Source organism: Macaca nemestrina, chromosome 3 (genome assembly GCF_043159975.1).
Source record: "Macaca nemestrina isolate mMacNem1 chromosome 3, mMacNem.hap1, whole genome shotgun sequence".
NCBI lineage: Eukaryota > Metazoa > Chordata > Mammalia > Primates > Cercopithecidae > Macaca > Macaca nemestrina.
Genome location: NC_092127.1, coordinates 181,295,444 through 181,311,307, shown reverse-complemented (window position 1 = coordinate 181,311,307; position 15,864 = coordinate 181,295,444).

Sequence of the window (15,864 nt, the reverse complement as noted above, 5' to 3'; positions counted from 1 at the left end):
ACACTTTGAGTACTGCTTTCCTAACTCTTGCTAATCTTTTGTTAACATAAGAGTGTAAAGAATAGTCCTTAATGGCATCGTTTTCTTTTCTTTTCTTATCTTCTAAATTTCTGAAAATATAGAGGGAGGTGGGTAAGAACACATAATTTAATGTAACTGATAATGTGCCATCAAAATGCAGAAGGATGCGAAGAATGCGCTAAGAGGAATAGATATTTACAGGCAAAGAAGTTTTGGAAAGTCATGGAAGGGAAGAATTCATCTTTGTAATGGCACATGGCTGTTTTTATCCATTTATAGACATGTTATAAAGTTTTTCTTTTAAATAATCTTATGTCTTAGCCTGGGTTCTTCAAAAGCAAAGCCCAAGACAAAGGTTCTCATATGGGCTAATCATCTGGAAAATGATTTCAGGGAGCAGAAATTTGGGAGTAGATCAGGAAGCAGATATAAGAATGAGTTGTTGAACTGGTCACTGCTGCCGGGGGTGGGAGTTTGGTCTTACCAGGATCTTCTGAGGGCCTTTTGAAATCCTTGTGTCCCTGGGAGATGAAAGGGAAACACATTTATCCATCAGCTTCTTTCCTTCTGCTAGTCAAAGATGGTCCCCTGGTTGCTACTCTCTTTTACCTCCAGGATGCATATTGCATGTAAGTGCTCTGTGGGTTCCAAAAGGGAGTGGGCAGCAGTGTGGAAGAATTCCAGGCCAGGAAACAAGAGGTATGTGGTCTAGTTAGAGGACAACAGCTCTGTGGTTATTTCTTTGCAGAGCTAGGAATAGTCTGCCGCTTAGAACTTTCAGAGTCAGCTGGCTGTGCTGGCTCACCCTGTAATCCCAGCACTTTGGGAGGCCGAAGTGGGTGGATCACCTGAGGTCAGGAGTTTGAGACCAGCCTGACCAACATGGTGAAACCCTGTCTCTACTAAAAATACAAAAATTAGCCAGGCGTGGTGGCACATACCTGTAATCCCAGCTACGTGGGAGGCTGAAGCAGGATAATTGCCTGAACCCAGAAGACAGAGGTTGCAGTGAGCCAATATTGTACCATTGCACTCCAGCCTGGGCAACAAGAGTGAAACTCTGTCAAAAAAAAAAAAAAAAAAAAAAAAAAAAAAAAAAAGAGAACTTTCAGAGTCACAGTGATCACAAAATACAACAAAATAAGACTTAAGAAGATTTCTGTGGATAAGGAATGTCCAATAGAATCCATTAAAATAAAAAAAGCACATTTTGAAAATATGAAACATTAAGTAGGGACTTTGAGTTTTAGCTCAAGCATGTAAACAGCTTGGAAGCCATCATTCCCATCTTCAAAAGAAAAGCTGGACAAATTGAAAATCAATGACTTTTCCTGGAATCATCAGAGAAGTGTGATTGCAGAACAAGCCACCAACTTAACACAGTAGAGAGACAGGTGCATCCAGAGATTTGCTTATCTAGAGGGAAGCTACTAATGCCATAAACTGGGGAATATCTAAATAGTAATTTAAATGAATTGCCTGAGATGCAGGACCAATGTGAGAGTGGGAAACTGGTAGAGGTCTCCAAACGTTCAATGTGCCTTCCCTCTAGGAGCCACATCAAGTTCTCATGATGGGGAAGCTGAGAAAAACCTCCTTGAGGCTCTGGCAGTGGAAAGGGAGAGTAACTATGGTGAAATAAGCTCAGAGCCTACTTAATACAGAAACACAGCTCTCCTAAAAATAGCTTTGATGGAAACTTATTCTAGCTGGAAGGAGGAAATTCCTCTCAACTCCAGATCCCATTGACTTTCCAGTCCCTCCTGAGGGGAAGAAAATTCGTAGTCCTCATCAGAGAACAGGGCTTCAGGGAAATCGATTTGGAATGCTGTGGCCAGGGAGGGATGCCAGGGGGCATGGGGGAAATTTATATCATGGAAGAAATACTTCTGAAGGTCATGATCCCAAGATCCAGGCACAAGAGAAGTCTGAGTTTTAATCTGAAGACGGCAAGATGCTCTCTCTCCTTGATATCTGGTGACTCCACCAACAAGGATGCAGTATCATGGTGGATTGTAGCCGAAATAACTGCAAGGCACTTTGTCTGAGGAAGAGCATACAGGGAAGGCCAAAGTCGAGAGGGAAGACAGAAAGAATGACACTAGAGGAATCTGAACTGTCAGCAGCTACGGCTACAAGAGAATGTGAAGCAGCGACGAGAGGTATAACTTCTGCGTAGTGGAAATGCAAGAAGGCAAAGAAAGAGAGTAGAGTGGAAAATATATGTAAAGTAATAATGTCCAAGAAGTTTCCAAAATTAATGACAGACATCAAACTACAGATCCGGAAAGCTCAGACAATATCAAGCAGGATAAATATCAAAAAGTCTACACCTACGTATATCATATTCAGACTGCAGAAAGGCAGAGACGTAGAGAAAATCTTGAAAGAAGTCAGGGGAAAAAAGCACCTCATGTATAGGAGAGGTGAGGATAAGATTTACATCAGACATCTTATAAGAAAGCGTGCCAGGTAGAAGAGAGTACAATGACATATTTAAAGTGTTGAAAGAGACCGGGTACGGTAGCTCAGCCTGTAATCCCAGCACTTTGGGAGGCCGAGGCGGGCGGATCACGAAGTCAGGAGTTCGAGACCAGCCTGACCAACATAGTAAAACCCCATCTCTACTAAAAATACAAAATAATTAGCCAGGCCTGGTGGCAGGTGCCTGTAATCTCAGCTACTCGGGAGGCTGAGGCCGGAGAATCGCTTGAACGCGGGAGGTGGAGGTTGCAGTGAGCCGAGATCGTGCCACTGCACTCCAGCCTGGGTGACAGTGTGAGACTCCATCTCAAAAATAAATAAATAAATAAATGAATAAATAAATAAATAAATAAACAAACTGTTGAAAGAAAAATCCACTAATCTAGAATTCTATATTCAATGAAATAATTCTGAAAAAAGAAAGGAGGAACAAAGAATTTCTTAAACAAAGACAGGAAATTCATTATTAGCAGAACTCTCTTGCGACAAATGTTAAAATATATTCTGCAGGGAGAAGAAAAATCATATAGTTCAGTAACTTGGATCTACATAAAGAAAATAAGAGTGACAGAGAAGGAATAGATGAAGGCAAAATAAAAGTTTTTCTATTTCCTATTCCTAATCAACCTAAGGGATAACTGTCAGTTTGAAGCAGCAATAGTACCAATGTACTGGGTGATACTAGCACATATGGATAAGTAAAATGAATGACAGCAATGTCACAAGAGACAGACAGGAGGAATTGGTAACACTTTGTTATAAGATACTTGCATTACTCATGAAGTGATGTAGAGCAATTATTAATTGTGAACATGTATCACTTCACTCAGGGCAACTGCTCAAAGAGAAGTTAAAATGGAATCATACTCAAGATGGATCATAGACCTCAATGTAAAATACAAAATTATAAAACTCCTGGAAGATAACATAGGAAGAAATCAAGGTGACCTTGGGTTTGGTGACGAGATTTTTCAATACAACAGCATGATCCATGAAAGAAAAAATTGGTAATTAGACTTCATTAAAATTAAAAACTTCTGCTCTGTGAAAGACACTAAGAGAATGAAAAGATAAATCACAGGCAGAGTAAAATCCTTGTAAAAAACATATCTATTAAAGGGCTGGTAATAAAATTATGCAAATAACTCCTAAAACTCAACAATACGAAAAAAAACGTAATAAAAAAATCGGCAAAATATCTGAACAGGCATCTCACCAGAGAAGATATGCAGATGGCAAATAAGCATAAGCAAAGGTGCTCAACATCACGTGTCATTAGGGAATTGTTAATTAAAATGAAAATGAGATACCACCATATACCTATTCGAATGGCCAAAACCCAAAACACCAACAACACTAAATGCTGACAAAGGTGTGGTACAGCAGGAACTCTCATTTATACCGAGTGGGAATGCAAAATTGTACAGCCACTTTGCAAGACGCTTTGGACGCTTCCTAAAAACTAAAGTTATTCTTATCATATGATCCAGCAATCATGCTTTGCTTTTTGGCATTTTTTATAAATGAATTGAAAACTTATGTCCATGTAAAATCTTGTAAATACAGTTTTCTAGTAATTTGACTCATAATTGCCAAAATTTGAAGGCAAACAAACTGTGGTACACCTATATAATACTATTAATAAAACTATCCAATAATAGTGGAAACTATTCATAATAGTATCTAATAATATTATCCAGTAATATACTATTATTCAGTGACTTTTAGAAAATGAGCTATCAAGTCATGAAAAGATATGAAGAGTCCTTAAATGCTAAATTAAAGAAGCCACTCTGAAAAGGCTACATATTGTATGATTCCAACTATCTGACATTCTGGAAAGGACAAAACTGTAAAAAGAGAAGTGGTTGCCAGGAGCTAGGGGGAAGAAAGGAGTGAATAAGCAAACAGAGGGTTTTAGGGCAGTGACAGTATTCTGTTTGGTACTATCGTGGTGGATACATGTCATTATACATTTCTCAAAACCCACAGAATGTTCAACACCAAGACTCTAAACCAAGACTTTTGGTGGTCATAATGTGTTAGTGTAGGTTGATTGATGGCAACAAGTCTCCCATCTGGAGTGGATATTCACAGTAGGGGAGGCTGTGCCTGGGTGGGGGTATGGGACACAGGGAACAGTCTGTGCTTTCTGCTCAGTGTCACTGTGAACATAAAACTGCTGCAAAAATTATAGTCCATTAATAATGAAAAGGACATTAGATATAAACTAACACAGTCTGAAGAAAGTATGGAGTTTAATAACGAGTTATCAACATTGGTTCATTAGTTGTTGTAAATGTACCACAGTTATGTAAGAGGTTAACATAGGGGACCCTGGGTAACTGTGGGGCAGGAAATATTCTTTGCAATTTTTCTGAAAATGTAAAACGATGCTAAAGTGGTTTTTTTTTTCTAATGTAAAGAATGAGAGGGAAAGAAAGAAAAAAAGAGAGAGAAGTTTTTCAATGGCACATTACTTCATTTTAATAAAAATAAAAGAAGTGATCTTTATTGAATTCTTTCATTTCATTGTGTGTCAGGCACATGTGCTAAATACTTTGTACAGATCTTACTTAAGCATAACACAACCCTGTGAGTGGACACAGTTCTTTCCCATTTACAGATGAGGAATCTGATTTTCAGGTCAAAGGAACTTGCCTAGCAAGTTTTTTTTACCCTCTCTGTGCATTTGTTTCTGTATTCTCCTTTCTAAATGAAAGGGGATCGTAGCTAGATTGTTGTAAAAATGAAGTGAGACACGTTTTTACAGTGGTGCTTGGAATGGAGAAGTGCCATGTTGCTGACAGTTATTATCAGTATCATCATTATCATCATTATCTAGATATCTTGGAGGAAAATTGCTTAATATCTTAAGTCTCAGTTTCCTTGGTGTAAAATAGGGAAAACTGTATCACCAGTCAGCTGGAAGAACAAAGGGAGTTCTGTTAGGTGACTATTTCTCAGCTTCAAGCACCCTAAAAAGAGTCATAATGACGTGAAGTTTCCTTCTACCCTAATTGTCCAGCCCTGTCTCTGTGCCATTGCTTCACTTTCCATCTGAACTGTAGGGTTGGTTGGTTGGAGACAAATCCTTTCTCAGACCAAGGGGAGACATCCAACGCTGGGACTGTAGATGGTACTGGTTCTTCTTTTTCTCCAGGATTACTAAACCTGAACAAAACGTGAAGGAAAGGAAAGCCTTCCATGGAAGTTCTACTCCTGATGCGTGTTTAATTTCTTGCCTAAAGCTTGAGGATGCTGTAAGAGATAAGTTCACTCACTCTTCTGTTTAAGAATGATGATCAAAAGCTCTTCCCCCATCTACAGCAGAACCAGCGGACAGGTTGTTCCTTATGCTGGCATTCTGGAGGCTGGGGTTGAAATGGCCTCTGAGGCTGTATTCAGGCTTGCAGGAGTGTCAAGCAGCCTTCCGGGGCACTGGAGGGGAAAGTGACCCAGGTGAGTTGTCATCTTTGACCAGTGGGATAAACTCTTCAGCTTTGCAGTTAAGACCTCTCTTCAACTTTGCAGTCTTCCTTCTACTTCTTCCACCACAAACCTGCTCCTTCAGGCGACTAGAGTACTCACTGATCCTCCAACAGAGTGTCTCATGAGTTTCAGAGAGCTTCTTGAATTAGTTAAATGGTACCCGGCCCCAAGGAAGTCCTTCTCGATAATATAGCCAACTGGCTAATGGCTATGAATTGTTTTTGTAGTTTATGATCTGGATTAGTTCCTGTCTCATGAGTAACTCCTGAAGTGCAGGCATGCAAGTTGTATCCGTCTTTTTTTGTGGACAGTAGAAGCCCCTTTCCTGTTGAGAACTGCCCTCCTCTACTCTGTGGGTTTCTGGGCGGCTGTCTGCCATGTGACAGACTCAGTGATTGTACCAGGGGTGGGCAATGAGAGATCCCTTCAGAGTTCACGTGAGTGCTAAGGAGATAAAGGTCAGGTTCTTTTCTTTTGCAAACAGAAGGAATATGCTTGAGAATGAAACTAGATAATGGAAAGTGCACAGAAGAGAGACAGACAGAGAGATACAAACACAGAGAGATGTGAAGAGAGAGCTACAGACACACACACACACACACATGCCCAGAGCCAGAGCTACAAACACACACACACACAGAGCTACACACACACACACACATGCCCAGAGCCAGAGCTACAAACACACACACACACAGAGCTACACACACACACACACACACATGCCCAGAGCCAGAGCTACAAACACACACACACACAGAGCTACACACACACACACACATGCCCAGAGCCAGAGCTACAAACACACACACACACAGAGCTACACACACACACACAAAGAGAGAGAGACACACACACAGAGATGTGGAGAAAGTTAGAGCTACCGACACACACACACACACACAGAGCTACAGACACACACACACGTGTACACACACACACATGCAGAGCTACACACAGAACTACAGAGAGGCACAGAGACAGGGAGAGAGACAGAGCTACACACACACACACACGTATACACACACACACAGACAGAGCTACACACACACACACACATACACACACACACATACAGAGCTACACACACACACACGTATACACACACACGTATACACACACACACAGAGACAGAGACAGGCAGATTATGTGAATATTTGGATCCATGTCTATCTGAACCATCTTCACTTCTTATATACAGTGAGCCAGAAAAAGTTTTTCTTTACTTTTAAGCTGGTTGAAGTTGAGATTCTCAACTTATTATTGAAATAATTAGACTAAGACATCTAGTACATACCAGGAAGCGCTATGGAGAATGGAAGATGGAGGCATCTAAGATGGAGGGATTGTCTTTTCCCCGAAATCTATGGGACAGAGAGGCTCAGATCTAAGAACCTATTGTCTATGACAATGCCCAAAACACTCTGCTGGGAGGCTCACTGCCCATAGATCCAGGCAAGACCAGGCTCTGCTTTCTGAGCTCTGCAGCATTTGCCAAAGGATTCGGCCCCTGTAAGCCGCAGTTCCCATCTATCCCATGAGAACCTGGGCAGACTTTGCCCCTAGGTTAGCGTTCTTGTGAAATAAAAGCCAATGGGCCTTTACACATTCATCTCTAGGAGTTACAGATCCCCTCAGTCCTGGGAACATGGGGAAGTGGAGAGGCCTGCGGCTACAGGAACCTGCTATGCACTGTGGCTCCATGTCCTCTGTAGTCTCCTCAAGGCACTGGCAAAGGACATCGTTTCCTAAACTCATCTAGATGTGAAGAAAACTTGGGGAAACAGCCTTCGCACATTGCCCAACACGTCATAAGCTCATTGGAGGAAGCGTGCATCTCTCCCTGTGGACATCCATGAAGGCGTGGGGTGGCATGGTGAGCATCAGGAGCCAATGATACCAACAAAGAGGGGCTCACATTGGAGCCTGGCCTTGAAGCATGAAGCAATGTGTGCCAGGCAGAGAGGGAAGGGAAGGGGATCCCAAGTGCACGGAACAGCAGAGGCATAGGCAGGAAGTGGGTGTGGGCACGGAGCGTCTGCAAATGGTGGGACAGGGTTTCAGTGTGGCCAGATTGCACTCTGTGTGTGTGTGTGTGTGTGTGTGTGTGTGTGTGTGTTTATGTGTGTCTGTGTATGTGTGTCTTTGTCTCTGTGTCAATATCTATGTGTGTCTGTGTATGTGTATGTACCTTTGTACGTCTGCATGTATCTTTGTGTGTGTGTGTGTGTGTGTCTGTGTATATGTGTGTCCCTCTGTGTGCACCTGGGGGTGGATGACAGGATGGATGGACCAAGCAGGCAACTGCCCCATAGCTGGCTTTGATGCTGTGCCCCCCAGTCTAGGAGGGAAAGACCAAGGCAGATGCTAGGATGGGAGTCACAGAAGGGGAGGGGTCCCAGAGAGCCACTGGGGGAGTGTGTTGTGTCACCTGGTAAATCTCAGAGAAGCACTTCCCAGAAAGACCCCAGAGTCTGCGTGTTTCCTTGTAAATATGCTTTGGGTTCCGACTGCAATCTTCCTCCAGAAAGAATCTGCCTGCCTCCTGAGGATCAAGTAGAATTTCACATTTTGTAGGAGACCCCCCAATTTATGTCTCCCTTGTTGAGTAAAACAGCTTTATCTCCTTTATGTCCAAATAATCTTAAAAAAAAATACTGCACCAGAGTGCCTGTTCGCAGAGGTCAGGACCTCAGTGGAGTGTTTGTGAGGACAGTGAGGATGGACCCCTGGGTGAGCCAATTTTAGAAGTGCACAGCTTCAGAAATGGCTGCTTCCAGTGGATTTATGCAGAGACTGAGCAGCTGAGTAAATCAGTCAACATTTATAGCTGTGACCATGGAATTCTCAAACAGGTGGATTGTACATGAAATCCAAACACAGTTACAAGTTTTAACCTGTACACTGTTAGATCAAAACACTGCTTTTCGGCAATTTGGATTACATGTCAACCAATTTCATGTAAACACACCTTTATTTTGAGGCATCTCTTAAAACAATCAAAAAGTCTGACAATACTGAGCCCTATCCACGCAAGGTGTTAGTCAATTGGAGCTGACTGTTGACCTTTAGAGAGACAGAAGCTCCAGTTTGCTGCAGTCCTCATGATGGTGCCTGCCCCAAAGCCAAAGGTCATTTACTTTTTATCATCAAAGTTGTACTACTGCTTTTCTTATTCTTGAATTAAGAAAGAACTGATCAATTTTTTGTACCCCCAAATCTATGAAAAGTGAGGTGACAAGGTATATTGAAGTCCACATCTTTTTTTTTTTAATGGAAGTGAGTCTCTTACTATATCATGAATACATAAGTAATATGTCTTTTTGTGAAGAACAACATTTCAGACCCCATTATGAACCAAATTTCTTTTGCTTCACTTTATGTTAATAACTCAGCACTGTGAATATTGAGTATGCAGCCATACATGAAGCGCTGCTTTTGTCAGGACAGGGAGGATGAGTAGATGGAAGATTAGAGAGGCTAAGTAGTTTGGCCAAGTCATCATTGAGTCATCAATCATTGAGTCAATGATTTCTTTCAAAAAGCATTGATTATGGGTCTTCTTCTTTTATTTTCTTGAGACCCAGTCTCCCTCTGTCACCCAGGCTGCAGTGCAGTGGCACGATCTCAGCTCACTGCAACCTCCGCCTCCAAGGTTCAAGTAATTCCCATGCCTCAGCCTCCTGAGTAGCTGGGACTACAGGTGCCCACCACCACGCTGAGCTAATTTTTGTATTTTTAGTAGAGGCGGGGTTTCGCCAAGTTAGCCAGGGTGGTCTCGAACTCCTGATCTCAGGTGATTCACCTGCGTCGGCCTCCCAAAGTGCTGGGATTACAGGCGTGAGCCACTGCATCTGGCCTGATCATGGATCTTCTTTTTTTTTTTTTTTTTTTGAGACAGAGTCTCGCTCTGTCGCCCAGGCTGGAGTGCAGTGGCACAATTTCGCCTCACTGCAACCTCCGCCTCCTAGGTTCACGCCATTCTCCTGCCTCAGCCTCCCGAATAGCTGGGACTAGAGGCGCCCACCACCGTGCCCGGCTAATTTTTTGTATTTTTAGTAGAGACGGAGTTTCACCGTGTTAGCCAGGATGGTCTCGATCTCCTGCCCTCGTGATCCGCCCGTCTCGGCCTCCCAAAGTGCTGGGGTTACAGGTGTGAGCCACTGCGCCCGGCCGATTATGGATCTTCTTTATGCCCTGGGTTCACTTTACCCAGCCAAATCAGACAACCTTCCCTCCTTCATGCCTTTCCTGAGGCTCTTACTTCCTCCCCAATGCTCCTCCCACTCCCACAACCCCACTCACCTCAGTGTATCAAACCCCATGCATGTTCAACCCTGTGTCAATGTCAACATCACCTTTTATGACACTTTCATGAGCTTTACCACGTCCTTTCTCGTTTTGTGGTCTTCTGTGTCCATGTGGGATTGTGAGATAGAAATTTAGCACATTGGAGCTGGAAGAGAGCTTGGTTATCACTTCATCCAACACTGCGATTTCCAGATGATAAAGAAACTAAGGGCCAGGTGCTGTGGCTCAAACCTGTAATCCCAGCACTTTGGGAGGCCAAGGCAGGTGGGTCACCTGAGGTCAGGAGTTCGAGACCAGCCTGACCAACATGGTGAAACCATGTCTCTACTAAAAATACAAAAAATTAGCCAGGTGTGATGGTGGGTGCCTGTAATCCCAGGTACTTGGGAGGCTGATGCGGGATAATTGCTTGAACCTGGGAGGTGGAGGTTGCAGTAAGCTGAAATAATACCATCGCACTCCAGCATGGGTGACAGACCAAGACTCTGTCTCAACAAAAAAAAGAAAGAAAGAAAGGAAGGAAGGAAAGAAGGAAGGAAGGAAGGAAAGAAGGAAGGAAGGAAGGAAAGAAAGAAACTGAGAACCAGGAGAGAGTCACTTGTCCAAGATCAAGTTGAGACAGAGATGGAACAGACTCCCTGGTTAATGGTATTTAAGTTTCCCAATGAGTAGCCTCTAAGGTCTTTAAAACCTGAGACTTTCTCATTCACGGTGGTATCTTGAACACTTAGTCTAGTGTATGGCAAGTATTAATAGTAGGCACTTAATAAATGCTTGTTGAATGAGTGAATGAGAGGAGGAGTGAGTAAATGCAGGAGTTCTTGAGTGAGTAGATGAGAAATAAGAGTTCATGAGGCTCCAAAGAGTGGTAGTTTTGTGACACTCAGGACTCAAGTCAAGTGGAAGTGTGAGTAGACAGGCTACTTGTCTAGTGATTCCAGAGGCCAGAAGCATTCTTGGTCTACTCCTAATTTAAGCAGGCACCTGTCAGGGTGGAGGGAGGCCAAGGCGCAATCCTGCACAGCGGAACTGCTGCCTGCCACTGACTCACCTGCCTTTTGTCAAACAGGTGCCACCCAGCTGCAGCCATGAGGACCCATAGCCTCACCCTATTCTTCTTTCTCCTACTGGCTTCTCAGGTGCTCCTAGTGGAGGGGAAAAATGAAGTAAAGAAGACAACAGAGTACTGCCCGGGGATCAATGTGTCTCCGTGGGAAAGCCCTAAAGCTCCAGGTTGTGACAAAAACCCTGCCATACAAGTTCCCAATCATGGCAGCCTTGTCACTAAAGACCAAGTCAACTGTAGATGGGCTGTGACTGAGTAGGAGGAGGGCGTCACTCTCAAAGTTGAGGGTGTTTGAATGAACAGTGAGTTTTCCTGTGTCTCTATGGGAAATCCAGACTTTGCCTATGGTTTTTGGACAATTTGTCTACTGGAAACAAATTAGCTAGAACCTGTGCCACAAGAAACACGCCTGTGAGAACTCCAAGGCCAACCTGATGACCAGGGCATGTTGTCAGAAGTATCCAGAATCCAATGTCAAGCTGGTGAATTCCACCCTGATCACAAATAAGAAACCCAGCCACTATGACATGGAACTCATGCCCATAGTGTGGGATAAGGTCAAAAAGTCCACTCACAGAGACCCAAGCAAGGTCAAACCGTGCTTCCCCAAGCAGAAGACCCAGATCCAACAGTTATTCTCTACAGAGTCATTGAGGATAAAAGAGATCACCCCCACAGGGCCAATCAAGTCCAAAAAGACCACCCCTACAGAGCCAATCAAGATCTCAAACACCACCCCCACAGAGCCAATCACCACCAAGATACCACTGCCATAGAGCAAACTGAAGAGTCCATTCCCACTGAGACAATCAAGACAGAAAAGATCACTACCACAGAGCAGGTGGAAATGGAAAAGAACCATCCCTACAGAGCTAATGGAGGTCCCAGAGACCACTCCCAAATATCGGATGGAAATGGGAGAGTTCACAGAGCCAAGCCAGGACATAGAAAGCACCCTCACCAGCTCAACACAGACACAAATCTTGACCACTGCTAAACCCAGTTATGTAAATACACCAGGCAGCAAAACCCCATTAAAGACAGTCCAGCAGGCCGGGCGCGGTGGCTCAAGCCTGTAATCCCAGCACTTTGGGAGGCCGAGACGGGCGGATCACGAGGTCAGGAGTTCGAGACCATCCTGGCTAACACGGTGAAACCCCGTCTCTACTAAAAAATACAAAAAACTAGCCGGGCGAGGTGGCGGGCGCCTGTAGTCCCGGCTACTCGGGAGGCTGAGGCAGGAGAATGGCGTAAAAACCCGGGAGGCAGAGCTTGCAGTGAGCTGAGATCCGGCCACTGCACTCCAGCCTGGGCGACACAGCGAGACTCCGTCTCAAAAAAAAAAAAAAAAAAGACAGTCCAGCAGACAGATCAGCAAATGGACCAGCCAGTAGATCAGTAGTAATGTGGAAAGTCCTACAGCTCCTTCTGCAATATCTTCCTCATGGTATTACAGACATGTAATGGTAATTAGGTTAAGAGAACAGGGCAGGTCATGTCATAAGCCCCTCTGTATGCTGTAAAGTTTCCCATAAGCTATGAACTTTTGTGGTATGAGAGTAGAGTGGAATATTTAACATATTTTATAATTTTTGCTCTTTCTGTTTTGCTTTATATTCACTTCCTTGGATATGATTTTTAGAGGCTATCTACCTCATTATATACTTCCATGGCCCACACAGCTCTGTGCCTATCAGCAGAGAAGACCTGTCCTTGAGCTGAAGGAGGCAGAGTGATGAACTTACTGCTGAATTAACAAAGATAATATAGCTCTGAATGATTTTCAGAAATGTTTTCAACCCTTGTTAGATTTCTTTGTGTCTAGTAGCAAGTGAACTCATAATGTAGTCCCTATACATCAGTGGAAAAACTAAGGAACAACTTCTAGTTTTCTACCTATCTCCTAATGCAACCCATTTCAGAATTCCCCCTTTATAGTTTTATCCCTTGGTCTGTGGTGCTAAATGCTTACTGAAGTGTAATAATTAGGATCCCTGTTTTCGGGCAGGATACTCGGTACATGCTATGGTTAAATCACCTGTTAGGGTCTCATTGGTGGTAAGAGGGGATGCAGGATTAGAACCCAGGAGTTCTTGCAGCAGAGTTCACAGGATTGAGGAACCTCCTGTACCGACTCAGGTCAGAACTGCCCATTCTCACCACCATCTGCAGGACCCTGTCCTTGCAGAACTCATTTGTGGAGAAGAAAGATCTGGTTGCATAGAGTGCCCTGTGATGAGGGCTGTAATGGAAGGGGCAGAGAGCTCCATGGAAAACCAGAGAGAGGAGGCAGAAACTGCTGCAATATCTGGGCTTGAGCTTCACAGGGAAGGTAATATTGGAGCTGGATTTTGGAGAGATTATCTTTAGGAATAAAATGGGGCAAAGTAGAGGTACTCTAGGTGTTTGACAACATGAATGAAAGAGAAGAAATGGGAAATTCCAGATTCTGAGAGAGGTCAGGTGGCTGGGATGGGATGAGATGAGACTGCTGTTAGTCATTTACACATTAGTATGAGGGATCTGAAAGTGTTTCATTTCGAGAGTTGGGGAAGAGGATGAACTGTTCCCAATGCCTAATCATAATTTCACAGACAGGGAAAAGTGAGGAGCAGAAGTTGGTGAAGCACTGTTCTCTAGCATGTCTGATAGTGGCAGGGAGGAATGGAAGGTAGGGTGGAAGGACAGTCCTTTATACTCCCCAACCTACTGAGATATAAACTGAGAATGTCAGAGGCCAATCCACAGTGCCACTACCTCAGACTGACATTTGGATGTCATTATCAACATCATCAAAACTAACACTTATCTCTCATCTGCTATGTGCCAGGCATGGTGCTAAGCTTTTCCCATGCATGATGCCTGCATTCATTTATTCACTCACTTACTCAACATATAACTTACAGAGCACTGACTCGTGCCAGGCTCGGTTCTAGGTGCCAGAGATACAGCAATGGATGTACAAGAGATGGGTCCTCTGCCCTCATAGAACCTGGCAGTGGGGAAATTGGTGATGAACTCATGATTATACATGAGTTAAGAGGAAAAGTACAGCAAAGGAAGGGAATAAAAGCGATAGAAGGTAACTATTTTTAGGTGGGGTGGTCAGGTGAGGCATCCCTGTGGAGGTGACTTTTGAGTCTAGACCCAAATGGAGGAATTGAACCATTTAACCCTGGGCTAAAAATGTCCCAAATAGAGGGAATGGTCAGAGAAAATTCCCTGATGTTAATTAATTTATTTACTGCTTACTATATACTTATATTCCAATGACTAGGATCACACTCTGCCTGTTCAGGAAACATCAAGGAATGTGTATCATTGTAGTATGGGGCCAAGGCCTGACTGTGAACCCTACCACCATACCCAGGGAGTTGAACAGACATTCCAGACCCTTCCCAAGCTCCTTTTAGTCACAACAAATGAGGGAATATTCCCTTGAGGTCTACACAGGTTCTCACAGGCCTCCTACCTGACTTATACAACTCAACTGAGATTGGAAAAGACTGGTAAACTCTTTTAGAGATTATTACATAGTAACCCTGGTCTAATGTGGGTTGGTGCTGTGGTTTCAATGTTTGTGTTTCCTACAAAATTCATGTTAAAACTTAACCCCAATGCAACAGCATTAAGAGTTGGGATGTACAGGTGGTGATTAGGTCATGAAGGCAGATGAGATTAGTACCTTATAAAAGGGCTGAAGGAGGGAACTAGCTAGGTCCTTTTTGGCTTATTGTCACTCAAGAACACGGTGTTTGATCTTTCCAAAGGACGCAGCAAGGTCCCATCTTGGAAGCAGATACTAGGCCATTGTCAGACAGCTAGTCTGCTGGTGTCATGATCTTTAACTTCCTAGCCTCCAAAACTGAGAGAAATAAATTTCTCTTCTTTAGAAATTACCAAGTCTCCTATATTTTATTACAGCAACAGGAATAGATGAAGACAGTTGACAATAACATTGGAGAACCCACCCAACTCAAAGTCACGGTAAGATCACTTCCATTCCATGAGGTTGTGACTTCCTGCAGCCCACTCATGGCTTTTGGACACTGGCAGAACTGTGGGGAGTTTTGCTTTCCAACATGGTGGTGTCACCTGGACCTGGGCTACAGGTTTGCCTCTGCTGATAGCTACCCTGTTTCTGGGCAAATTATTAACCCCATGACCACCAATCAGATCCTCTCCACATGGGGAGAATAAATCCCACCTTAAGAGTTGCGGGAACACTGATGTTTGCCAATATTTCTAAAGCATCTGTAGTAACACCATTTACCTATATAGTAGGAGTTTAACACAAATGATCATTAAAAGTATAGCACAAGACTGGATTTTTGAGGGAGGTCAAGAATTTTCTTAGTGAAAAAGTTTTAAAAGTGGGAGTTTTGTTTTATCCTCTAGGATGGCCAGTGGACAGGAAACACTGTTATTGATTACCTATGATGTGTCAACGGCTTTGCTCCTATTCTCTTATTTAATCCTTCCACAACCCC